General features: G+C 42.5%; 1 pseudogene; it reads left to right on the top strand.

Annotated features, from left to right (window-relative positions):
• Positions 1-1,458: 1,458 nt before the first annotated feature.
• On the top strand, positions 1,459-4,510 carry LOC115112753 (hepatic triacylglycerol lipase-like; annotated as a pseudogene).
• The last annotated feature ends 7,709 nt before the right edge of the window (positions 4,511-12,219 follow it).

Here is a 12,219-nt window from a genome sequence, read left to right as displayed (position 1 = left end):
TAGCTTCCAAAATATTATTTTACTGTGGTGGGGAAGTGCCAAGATGGACGCAGTACCCCTGTTAGTCATCTAGAGTTGTGAAATGGTTAGATATTACTTGTTAGATATTGCTGCACTGTCAGAACTAGAAGCACCAGCATTTCTCTACACCTGCAATAACATCTGCTAAACATGTGATTGTGACCAATACAATTTGATTTAGTGTACATTATGTTAAAAAGTTTGGGGAGTGATGGTTGCTGATAATGGGCCTCTGTACGCCTATGTAGATATTCCATAATAAATCTGCCGTTTCCAGCTACAATAGTCATTTACAACATTAACAATGTCTACACTGTATTTCTGATCAATTTGATGTTATTTTTAATGGACAATTAATGTGCTTTTCTTTTAAAAAACAAGGACATTTGTAAGTGACCCCAAACTTTTGAACGGTAGTGAATATTTCAATCATCGGTGGAAATCCACCAGAGATGAATTAAATTGGTTAATATCTATTTATAGGGGCTGTGCTTATTTTCTGAATGCCCGAGTGCATGTTGTTCAAGTAATAACTCTCCTATTTGGGTCAAAATGGTGACTGTAAAATGACCAATTCTGATAGTAAAGATACTAACAGTGCTAGTTAGATGTAAAATAGATTACTGTTGTGAAGGGTCTACTACAATACTATCATTGTTGTGGCTGAAGTGACAACAATGTGGAGGGAGAGTTTGGCGAAAATAAAACAAACACTGTGCATATAAAATATAAACAAATATTTAAAAAAATAGTTATAAAATATTAATATTAATATAAAATATACAAATATATATAGTAAGTTGTATGAACAAAACAAATCTACCATCTCTAAGGGCTGTTTCCCAACTCATATTTCTAGCAATCACAAATGAAAGCTGGATTACATCATCACCACAAAAAGTTATACTGTATATTGGGCAGTGTCTCTAGTCTAGTGTCCACTCATGGTCAAACTAGACAAGGAATACACAGATTCAAGTCACAAGTTAACACTTACCAGAACAAAAAATCAATGCAGTGGGTGAGTGGACAGGGGAATCAATTCCTAAATCAATGCAGTGGGTGAGTAGACAGGGGAATCAATTCCTAAATCAATGCAGTGGGTGAGTGGACAGGGGAATCAATTCCTAAATCAATGCAGTGGGTGAGTGGACAGGGGAATCAATTCCTAAATCAATGCAGTGGGTGAGTGGACAGGGGAATCAATTCCTAAATCAATGAGTTTGAATCCTTTGCTGTTCAATAATCAGGTATGTATGAAATGCACATGCATGACAATGCTTGTTCTACCACTCTATACACAATAATCTGCTGTTGTACTTCAAAACACATTAATGTCAAATATAAAATCCTCAAACATTATACCTTTTTTCCTCTGTTATTACTCTGCATTGACCATGTTTGTATTTTTTAAACATTTGTAGTGGACCCGAAGCCTGTCCTGAGAATGAAGATGCCTCACATTACCAGCACAGTCTTCAAGCTCTACTCTGATGGTGCTAAAGACATGGAGGACTGGTGCACGGTGGAGGCTTTCAGACCTCATACTCAGACCTCCTGTGGTTTCAACAGCAGTCATCCATTCATTATCATCACCCACAGATGGTCGGTACGGCCTGTTCTCTCCACTCCTCCTGGCTCAACTAGTGATGACACATACACAACATGGCCATTGGCTCCTATGTAAAACACATCACAAATGGACGGTAGATTATATACAGTGGAGGGCCAGATATAATATGGTGGCAGTTCTCCTTATTTTACTCAGTTGTTGTTCTGCACTTCAGATGCAGGCCGGTAAAATGTGATGGAAACTGTAGTAAATTGGGGGGAATGAAGTTATATAGATTTGCTATGGTCCCTTACAACAAAACGTGAGCCAAATGAGTAGGGTTGCAAAGCTACAGGTGAATTACAAAGTTACCAGAATCTTCTATCATTTTGGTAATGAACAGGTAATATATGGTAACTTTTGTAATTTATACATTAATAACTTTTATAAATGTTCTCATATATAGAATACATGTTTTATATTTGTGTCCATATTATCCATGAGTTTCAAGAATTATAAAAAAAATAAAATAAAGAAATATGAAAAAAGCATCTAATCAGCAATGACATTATTTTTCAATTAACTCTGCAACTCTACCAACTATTTATTTTTTCACAACTGCTACCAGTTTGGCAACAAAATACATATTGACATATTTAAGTAAATAAAATCGTGTAAAAAAATTAATAAAATGATATTTCATGCTGAAACCCTCATATTAAACACCAATAGTATTCACTAAGTTTATGGTTTAAATGTATGATAATGTTTAACAGGTTTGTATTTTAAAACTATGTTATTTGATTATTTGATATATTTGACATGTGATAAGGCCACATAGAGGGACAGAAATAATTATGTACACCTGTGATAATCTGGAGTACCCAAAAAGGCCACTAGATGTCATCTGATAAAATTCCCCCCAAAAACATTGAAAGTTAACAAAATTCTGTGATTTTACTGGTAAACGTAGAACGATTCCAGTAACATACCCTCCCTTTGCAACCCTTCAAATGAGACTAAAACCCATTTCTCCTTTTCCAAGATAAACGCTCTGATGGAGAGCTGGGTGCCCGTTCTTGCTTCTGCTCTGAAGACCAGTCTTGGAGATGTCAATGTGATCGTTACTGATTGGCTTTTACAGGCCAATATGAACTACCCTAACGCAGCCAAGAACACTAGGGCAGTGGGGAAACACATAGCATTCCTGCTACAGTGGCTGCAGGTGAGAGTCAGGAAAGTGTTCAACGTGTTCAACAAGGACTGTCATTGCAAAGTACTGTTTGTGTGACAGAAATGTGAAGACAAGTTCTTTAGGAGATATAATGTCTCCTACAAAAGACAATAATGCCACATCACCTCCTTTTCACATCAACACTAAAATAGTGATCTTTGTGTGTCAGGAGTTTTACCAGTTTCCTGCAGAGAAAGTTCATCTGATTGGATACAGTCTTGGTGCTCACATCTCTGGATTTGCTGGAAGCTACTTGGGAGGACCTGGAAAGATTGGACGAATCACTGGTGAGACTTTCTACTCTCTGTAAATATTTTGTCACACCATTTCCTGGCTAAATAATGCATTACAATTCTTATAGAAGTATCCAAGTCTAATGGCACTCTGGTGAAAAGCCTAGGATCCTTTGTGTTTATTTGTCCAGGTCTGGATCCAGCAGGTCCCATGTTTGAGGGCATGACAGCATCAGACAGACCTACACTCAAGAACGCATGGGGCTGAGTGTGGGTATCAAGCAGCCTGTGGCACATGTTGACTTCTACCCCAACGGGGGTGACTTCCAACCAGGATGCCACCCTTTCCACAGCTTAATGGAACACATCGCAGTGGTGGAGTGGGGAAGGGAGGTATATTAAGGGGAAGAGCTATTTTTGATCAAAGTAAACCATTACCATTTACCTTGCAGAGAGGCACAAACTAAAATAATAAAGCAGTATTGTGTGAAAGCAGTGCCTCATCTTATATTCACGCTGCTCTGCTGAATATGAATAGAATTCCCAATAGTCAGAAATAAGTGGTGGTGGGATTTCAGGGGATTCAATCAAAACGTTTTTTTTTTCTTACATGAAAGACAGAAGCACATTAAAGCATCTGTCATCCTCATGAGTTAATTAGCCAAATACGTCTCCCTCAGCCCTGTCCATCTACTCTGCATTCTGCCTCCAGGCTATGATGAGAACTCCTCAGGAGAAGCAGGCCCGAAGACAGGTCTCAGATCAGTCAGCTCACAGACATAAAGAGGTAGACAGGCCTTTTTACCCAGAGAAGTGACAGGACATCATCTGCTTTCGGGATAATGACCAATCCCCAAATAATGACCAACTAAAAAGTATAATCAGGATCTTGTTAAGGCGTAGTCTGCATTCTGAGGAGAGGAAAAGATTGAAGGCTGGAACAGATACAGTTCTGAATAGCCTCAGTTCCAGTTCGTTTAACCAGGGCTAGAATGATGCAGTGACCTGATCACAAAGGGAAACATTTGAGTCCAAAGTTTGAATGCTCAATTCATATGTGTTACAGTCTTATTACCTGCCCCTTTTAAAATTCCACTCACATTTCCACTCTTTCTCTCCTAGGTTTTGAGCAGACAGTGAAATGTGCCCATGAGCGTTCAGTCTACCTGTTCATCGACTCCTTTCTGAACAAAGACAAGGAGATCCTGGCCTACAGATGCAGTAATGACAATGCCTTTGAGAAGGGTACCTGCCTGGACTGCCACAAGAACAAATGCAACACACTGGGCTATAACGTCGGGAGGGTGCGCAGTGTGGCCGGCAAGAAGCTCTACCACAAGACCCGCTCTCACATGCCCTACAAACGTAAGTGCACACAATGGTGTCCCATGTCCCTTACAGACAAAACCCACTCTTCCATGTACTGTAGAATGTCAGAAATCCTTCCTTAACAAGCAGGAAAACGTGTAGTTGTCACAGGCAGGAGCCTAGAGTAATACATGTTAAATTCATGGCATTGTACTGTACTGTACAAAACCAGGAATAACATTTTGCATAAGAGCTTTCTGGAACACGAGTCCATGGTCAATAACTTTTAAAGTCTCATGGGAAGAGACAAGCAGGGAATTGTAGGCATGTTACATTGCTTGATGCAAGACCATATTAGTTTGATGCAAAGACCATATTAGTTGGAACACACTTTGGTCAATATATGCCATGACAAGGTCTCACTAGGAAATAAGGTTCTAGGGTCTATTTCAGATCAAGGGGACAGTTTTTGGTATCTGTATAAGCACTGTGTGACATCTGCTGATGTAAAAAGGGCTTTATAAAATACACTTGATTGATTGATATGATGAGGTAAAGTCTCTGGAACTTTGGTAAGGGTGTGGTGACAGGAGCTTAGAAATCTGAGACTGTGGCTTTATTGAAAAAGACTTAATCTGCTGTGAAGCACAGCCAATAAGAGCCACTTTAAGGTTTCTCCTCTGAAGCAAATGGGGCAGTTAAAGTCCTATCCCAGTCTCCTTTTCAACCTTTATTTAACTAGGTAGGTAAGTTAGTTAAGATGAAATTCTTATTTACAATGACAGCCTACCAGAGAACAGTGGGTTAACTATCTTGTTCAGGAGCAGAACGACAAATGTTTACCTTATCAGCTCGGTGATTCGATCCAACAACCTTTTGGTCACTGGCCCAACGCTCAAACTACTAGGCTACCTGCCGCTGACATCAACACCATCCTGACACCAACAACATCCTGATATCAACACCATCCTGACAACAACACCAACCTGACAACAACACCATCCTGACACCAACAACATCCTGACACCAACACCAACCTGACAACAACACCATCCTGACAACAACACCATCCTGACACCAACACCATCCTGACACCAACACCAACCTGACAACAACACCATCCTGACACCAACAACATCCTGACACCAACAACATCCTGATATCAACACCATCCTGACACCAACAACATCCTGGCACCAACACCATCCTGACACCAACAACATCCTGGCACCAACAACATCCTGACACCAACAACATCCTGATATCAACACCATCCTGACAACAACACCAACCTGACAACAACACCATCCTGACACCAACAACATCCTGATTTCAACACCATCCTGACACCAACACCATCCTGACAACAACACCATCCTGACACCAACAACATTCTGACACCAACAACATCCTGACATCAACACCAACCTGACAACAACACCAACCTGACAACAACACCATCCTGACATTAACACCAACCTGACAACAACACCATCCTGACATTAACACCAACCTGACAACAACACCAACCTGACAACAACAACATCCTGACACCAACAACATCCTGGCACCAACAACATCCTGACACCAACAACATCCTGATATCAACACCATCCTGACAACAACACCATCCTGACACCAACAACATCCTGATATCAACACCATCCTGACACCAACACCATCCTGACATCAACACCAACCTGACAACAACACCATCCTGACACCAACAACATTCTGACACCAACAACATCCTGACATCAACACCAACCTGACAACAACACCAACCTGACAACAACACCATCCTGACATTAACACCAACCTGACAACAACACCATCCTGACAACAACACCATCCTGACACCAACAATATTCTGACACCAACAACATCCTGACATCAACACCAACCTGACAACAACACCAACCTGACAACAACACCATCCTGACAACAACACCATCCTGACATCAACACCAACCTGACAACAACACCATCCTGACAACAACACCATCCTGACACCAACCACAAGCTTCGGGGTCTGGAAAGTGTTGCTACAGCATATTACAACACTGCACTCATCTCTATCACACACATAGACAGACACAACCTAACGGTGAGATGCATGCGTGTGTACAGCAGGCTATGCAGGTATGTGTGGAGTTTGTGTGCGTGTGTGTGTGAGACGGCATGTGTGTGTGAGCAGTAGGTGAGTCTGTAACAGTAGCTGGTGTGTGTTATGTCAGGGTGTGTCGGTCTGTGTGTAGGTGTGTGTGTTGGGTGGTGTGTCAGTGTGTGTGTAGGGTGTGTAGGTGTGTGTTATGTCAGGGTGTATGTAGGTGTGTGTGTAGGATGTGTAGGTGTCTATAAGTGTAACATTCTCTACCGTCTCTCTACTGGCCTCTCTGATTAGAGCATGAAACTCTGCCTCCTGCCAGTCTGGCCCCACCCAGAAGCTGATTTCATAAACGAAGCTCTGTGGAAACAGGGAGAAGGGATGGAACGGTTGCTCTGGCAATGGGCAGGAAGGGGTTGAGGAAGCGGGGGTCAGGTGACCAGAGCAGGCGCCAGTCAGGCAGGGAGTAGACCAGTGACGCCAGGAGGTCAAGGTTCAGACACACACTAACATCATCAGTGAGGTCATCAGCCCACAGCCAGTCTAGCTGTCTCATTGGCTCGGCCGCCAGCCACAGAGACCCCTGCTCCTCAGCCAGGGAAAGCCCGTAGGGGGTCAGCAGATACTCCAGACTCCACCCCAGGTCAGGGATTGACTGAGAGGCTTTGAGCCATGCTCCCCAGAGGAGGAGCTGGTGGAAGGCAGGTGGGGACCAGGGACTGATGTGAACTCTCTGAAAGACAAGGCCGCTCACACCATGCAGAACCTCCTCTCTCTGTATTCTCTCTCCTCTCTCAGTATCTCCATCTGAGGCAGTAGAGAAGGACGCAGAACGTATCCCCCAACACCTACACATTCCTCTCCCTCACCGACACACTCCTTTCCACGGCTGCTACAGTCTCTCTCCCTTCCCTCATCCTCTGAGTCGTAGGTTATCTGTGTGTCTGCCAGTAAGTCCACTAGTGTCTATGTGTTCGTGATCATCCGAGGGTGTGTGTGGTGTGTGTGTGTGGGGTGTAGCCAGTAGCAATGTGTGTGTGTGTTTTGTATCTCAGGGCAACAGGCATTTAGTCTCTGGGGGGAGGAGTGTATGAGAAGGGGGAGGGGCTATGTAACCATGGAGACAGGCCACTCCCTCTCCAGGGCCTGAACCAGAAAGTCCTGAACCAACCTGACGGGATGATTAGAACTAGAGGAGAGAAAATCCCTATGTATGTAATGTGATAGTTCAGCAGGTATGTGGTAGGTCAGTGTGTGTCCTCCCAGAATGCGCTTAATTTATCACCTGATTTACTTAACAAAAGGCACATCTTAATATGTGGTCCAAGTATCCTCATGACATGGCAAAAGTTGGGGTGTGGGCCTTTCGTATTTTGTTCTCTATTACTCCTCTATTGTTCCCTCAAGTAAGGGGGAGGCCGATGACACCAGAGGGCACCAACTCATTGAATGGCCTACTCCTTGAAGTTTGCAGTTTTGTCTAGAAAACACTATTTTGCTTAAAACATCATTTGTTTACCCTTAAGTGATTACTGTATTTATAAGTGGGATATTATTTTTCAACAGGAAAAGTTAAAAAATATCTGGAGTGCGTCTTTAAGTATTGTAGCTGTGGCCCTGATATGAGCTGAGTTTTCATGCAGACAGTACACTGGGGCAAAAGTGTTCAAGTCTCTACATGCAGTGCCAAGTGAATGTCTACACACCCCTTGCACAGTCTTCAAATTTTGCTGCCTTAAAATGACATCTAAAAAGTGATTAAATTAGATTTTTTTCCCTAAAGATGTACTCCACATTTTCAAGTGAAAGAATATTTAAGAACATTTTCCAAATTAATTAAAAAAATGTAAAAAATGAAGATGTCTTGATTGTGTATGTCTTCACATCCCAGAGTTATACTTGGTGGAAACACCTTTGGCAGCCATCACAGCTGTTAATAATTTTGAATAAGATTCTACCAACTTCGCACAACTCTTAGAGGGCAACATACATCCATTGTTTTTGACAGAACTGCTCAAACTCAGTAAACTTGTTTGGGAATCATTGATGGACAGAAATATTTAAACTTTGTCTCTGATTTTCAAGCCAATTTAAGTTAGAACGTAGACTGGACAAGGAACGCTCTCACTCTGCCCCTGTACAACGTAGAGCTTCCCCATGGGTAGCAATAATAGCAGTAGCAGTAATAGCAGTAATAGCAGTAAGGTAGCAGTAATGGAAGTACATGGAAACAGCTCATACCTCTGAATGAAATAGGACTATAAATGGAGAGGGAGATATCAATAATTGATATGTGTGTGCATCACAAAGGAACACTCTCCCTGCCAACCCACTGTACATTTTGATCCCATTCTGCTGTATATCGCCTTATGAATGATTCACGTGCATCTACACTAAGAGTAGAGAGTCACATTCTTGTTCCTCCCTACTGTCATAGCCGCTACACTTCTGGAGGGAGATGAAAATACTGTACTTCCTCACCCCCACCCCTGAATGTCCTTATAAAAGAGGCTACCCAAGACTGGGTAGGTGAGAAGGGAACGGACACACACTGAGAGCTCTATCTGCTAACGTGCCCGTTTGGCTCGTTAGTCACCCAGCTATGAACTACCAGAGGGGCTCAACTTTCTCTGGGTGGCAAGGTTATCTAACACTAATTGTGATAAGGCACACTGATGGCAGCCCTCGTTAAATAACAAGATTAAATATAAATAAAGAATTAAATAGATAGTTAGTGAAAGGCACGTAATCCTAATGGGTATACACAGGCAGAGACAGGCTTGTGGGACATAGTGGAGTCTTGTCATAGTGCCCCCGTTCTGGAAAATACACTGTATGCTACATGAGAGAGGATTTCCATGTCATGTTACATTGTAAATTCACTCATGCAAGAGCACATTATAAATCTTAAAGGTTAAGGCTGTATAGGCACCACTGCATGTGCAGTATCCATTCCACCCCTCAGATGCTGTGCTATCAATATAAATCTTTCGAACAAGCACAATATACAAAATACCACAATAATCATGTATACTATGAGTTGATCAATATCAGCAGTGTACTGAACCACACAGGACAAGCATTTTTGTCTGTTTGAGGCCTACAGTACAGTACTTCCAAAAAGTACTATTTCAAAGGCAATTGACGCCCTCTAGTGTCTGAAATATGAAAGATACCTTGTGCTGATGTTTTTTTTAAAGCATGTTACAGTTGTGGACATTGATTCCGCCTAATCCGAACTGTTGATGTTGCATATAGCACACGTTGACAAAGTATCGCTGATTTTCAAATCTCACTCAAAATGAACGAACTTGCAAGGAGTCGAAACTAGAATCTTCTGATCCGTAGTCAGACGCGTTATCCATTGCGCCACAAGACCGATATTAAATTCACCCTAACTCTGCTCTAATTGGTCAATTCTGGATACTTGGTAGCGGACGGTAATATGATTGGTTATTATGGTTATTAGGCGCATCAGATTTGCGGACATTGAGGGGATTCGAATCATCTGGGCCAGGCGCCCGGTTAGGGTGTTTGGCACCTGGTGAAATTTGGAATCAAACTGCTTCCCGGGCGTGAGCACCGTTCAAAGCCCACGGCGAAGTCGGCTCAAAACAAAAGTGACGTAATTATGTATGTCGAGTAATGAGTAGGATTCAGTGTTTTCACCTGCAAAAGTGATTGTTTTATTTGTTGAAAACGCGTTATCGGCCTTCCCAATGAAAACGACTTAGAAAATTCGAACATATATTTCATGGAAAAGTTATGTTGAATGTTTCTGGAACACGCACTATGCTGCCTTGTTGACAACATGATCGAGCGGTGAGGGCCCTCATCGGCCGATGAAGCGTAACAAACTTAACATTTATAAATATTTGTATGAACATACCAAGATTGAACAACTGAGACATAAACTGAGCAAGTTCCACAGACATGTGACTAACATAAATGGAATAACGTGTCCCTGAACAAAGGGGGGTCAAAATCAAAAGTAACAGTCAGTATCTGGTGTGGCCACCAGCTGCATTAAGAACTGCAGTGCATCTCCTCCTCATGGACTGCACCAGATTTGCCAGTTCTTGCTGTGAGATGTTACCCCACTCTTCCACCAAGGCAACTGCAAGTTCCCGGACATTTATGGGGGGAATGGCCCTAGCCCTCACCCTCCGATCCAACAGGTCCCAGACGTGCTCAATGGGATTGAGGTGCGGGTTCTTCGCTGGCCATGGCAGAACACTGACATTCCTGTCTTGCAGGAAATCACACACAGAACGAGCAGTATGGCTGGTGGCATTGTCATGCTGGAGGGTCACGTCAGGATGAGCCTGCAGGAAGGGTACCACATGAGGGGGGAGGATGTATTCCTTGTAACACACAGCATTGAGATTGCCTGCAATGACAAGCTCAGTCTGATGATGCTGTGACACACCGTCCCAGACCAGGACGTACCCTCCACCTCCATCCCGCTCCAGAGTACAGGCCTCGGTGTAACACTCATTCCTTCGACAATAAACGTATATCCGACCATCAGCCCTGGTGAGACAAAACCGCAACTCGTCAATGAAGAGCACTTTTTGACAGTCCTGTCTGGTCCAACAAAGGTGGGTTTGTGCCCACGCAGATGAGCAGGTACCCTGGGCATCTTTCTTTTGGTGTTTTTCAGAGTCAGTAGAAAGGCCTCTTTAGTGTCCTAAGTTTTCAAAACTTCTTAATTGCCTACCATCTGTAAGCTGTTAGTGTCTTAATGATGTTCCACATATGCATGTTCATTCATTGTTTATGGATCATTGAACACGCATGGGAAACAGTGTTTAATCCCATTAAAATTAAGATCTGTGAAGTTATTTGTATTTTTAAGAATTATCTTTGAAAGACAAGGTCCTGAGAAAGGGAAGTTTTTTTTTTGATGGGTTTATGAGGTATAAATTATTGGTGCATGTAGGCAAAGACACTCAGCACAAATTGAAAATATATCGCTCATTTCCAAATCTCACTCAGATAAAATGCACGAGCTTGCCAGGAGTCGAACCTAGAATCTTCTGATCCGTAGTGGATGTCTTAAGGTGAACGCACCAATTTGTAAGTCGCTCTGGATAAGAGCGTCTGCTAAATGACTTAAATGTAATGTAAATGTAAATGTAGTCAGACGCGTTATCCATTGCGCCACAAGCCCAATACTAAATTCACCCTAACTCTGCTCTAATTGGTCAATTCTGGATACTTGGTAGCGGACGTTAATATGATTGGTTATTATGGTTATTAGGCGCATCAGACTTGCGGACATTGAGGGGATTCGAATCATCTGGGCCAGGCGCCCGGTTAGGGTGTTTGGCACCTGGTGAAATTTGGAATCGAACTGCTTCCCGGGCGTGAGCACCGTTCAAAGCCCACGGCGAAGTCGGCTCAAAACAAAAGTGACGTAATTATGTATGTCGAGTAATGAGTAGGATTCAGTGTTTTCACCTGCAAAAGTGATTGTTTTATTTGTTGAAAACGCATTATCGGCCTTCCCAATGAAAACGACTTTGAAAATTCGAACATATATTTCATGGAAAAGTTATGTTGAATGTTTCTGGAACACGCACTATGCTGCCTTGTTGACAACATGATCGAGCGGTGAGGGCCCTCCTCGGCCGATAAAGCGTAACAAACTTAACATTTATAAATATTTGTATGAACATACCAAGATTGAACAACTGAGACATAAACTGAGCAAGTTCCACAGACATGTGACTAACATAAATGGAATAACGTGTCCCTGAAC

The sequence above is a fragment of the Oncorhynchus nerka genome, linkage group LG28 (genome assembly GCF_034236695.1).
Source record: "Oncorhynchus nerka isolate Pitt River linkage group LG28, Oner_Uvic_2.0, whole genome shotgun sequence".
NCBI lineage: Eukaryota > Metazoa > Chordata > Actinopteri > Salmoniformes > Salmonidae > Oncorhynchus > Oncorhynchus nerka.
This window is presented reverse-complemented; position numbering and strand designations above follow the sequence as displayed.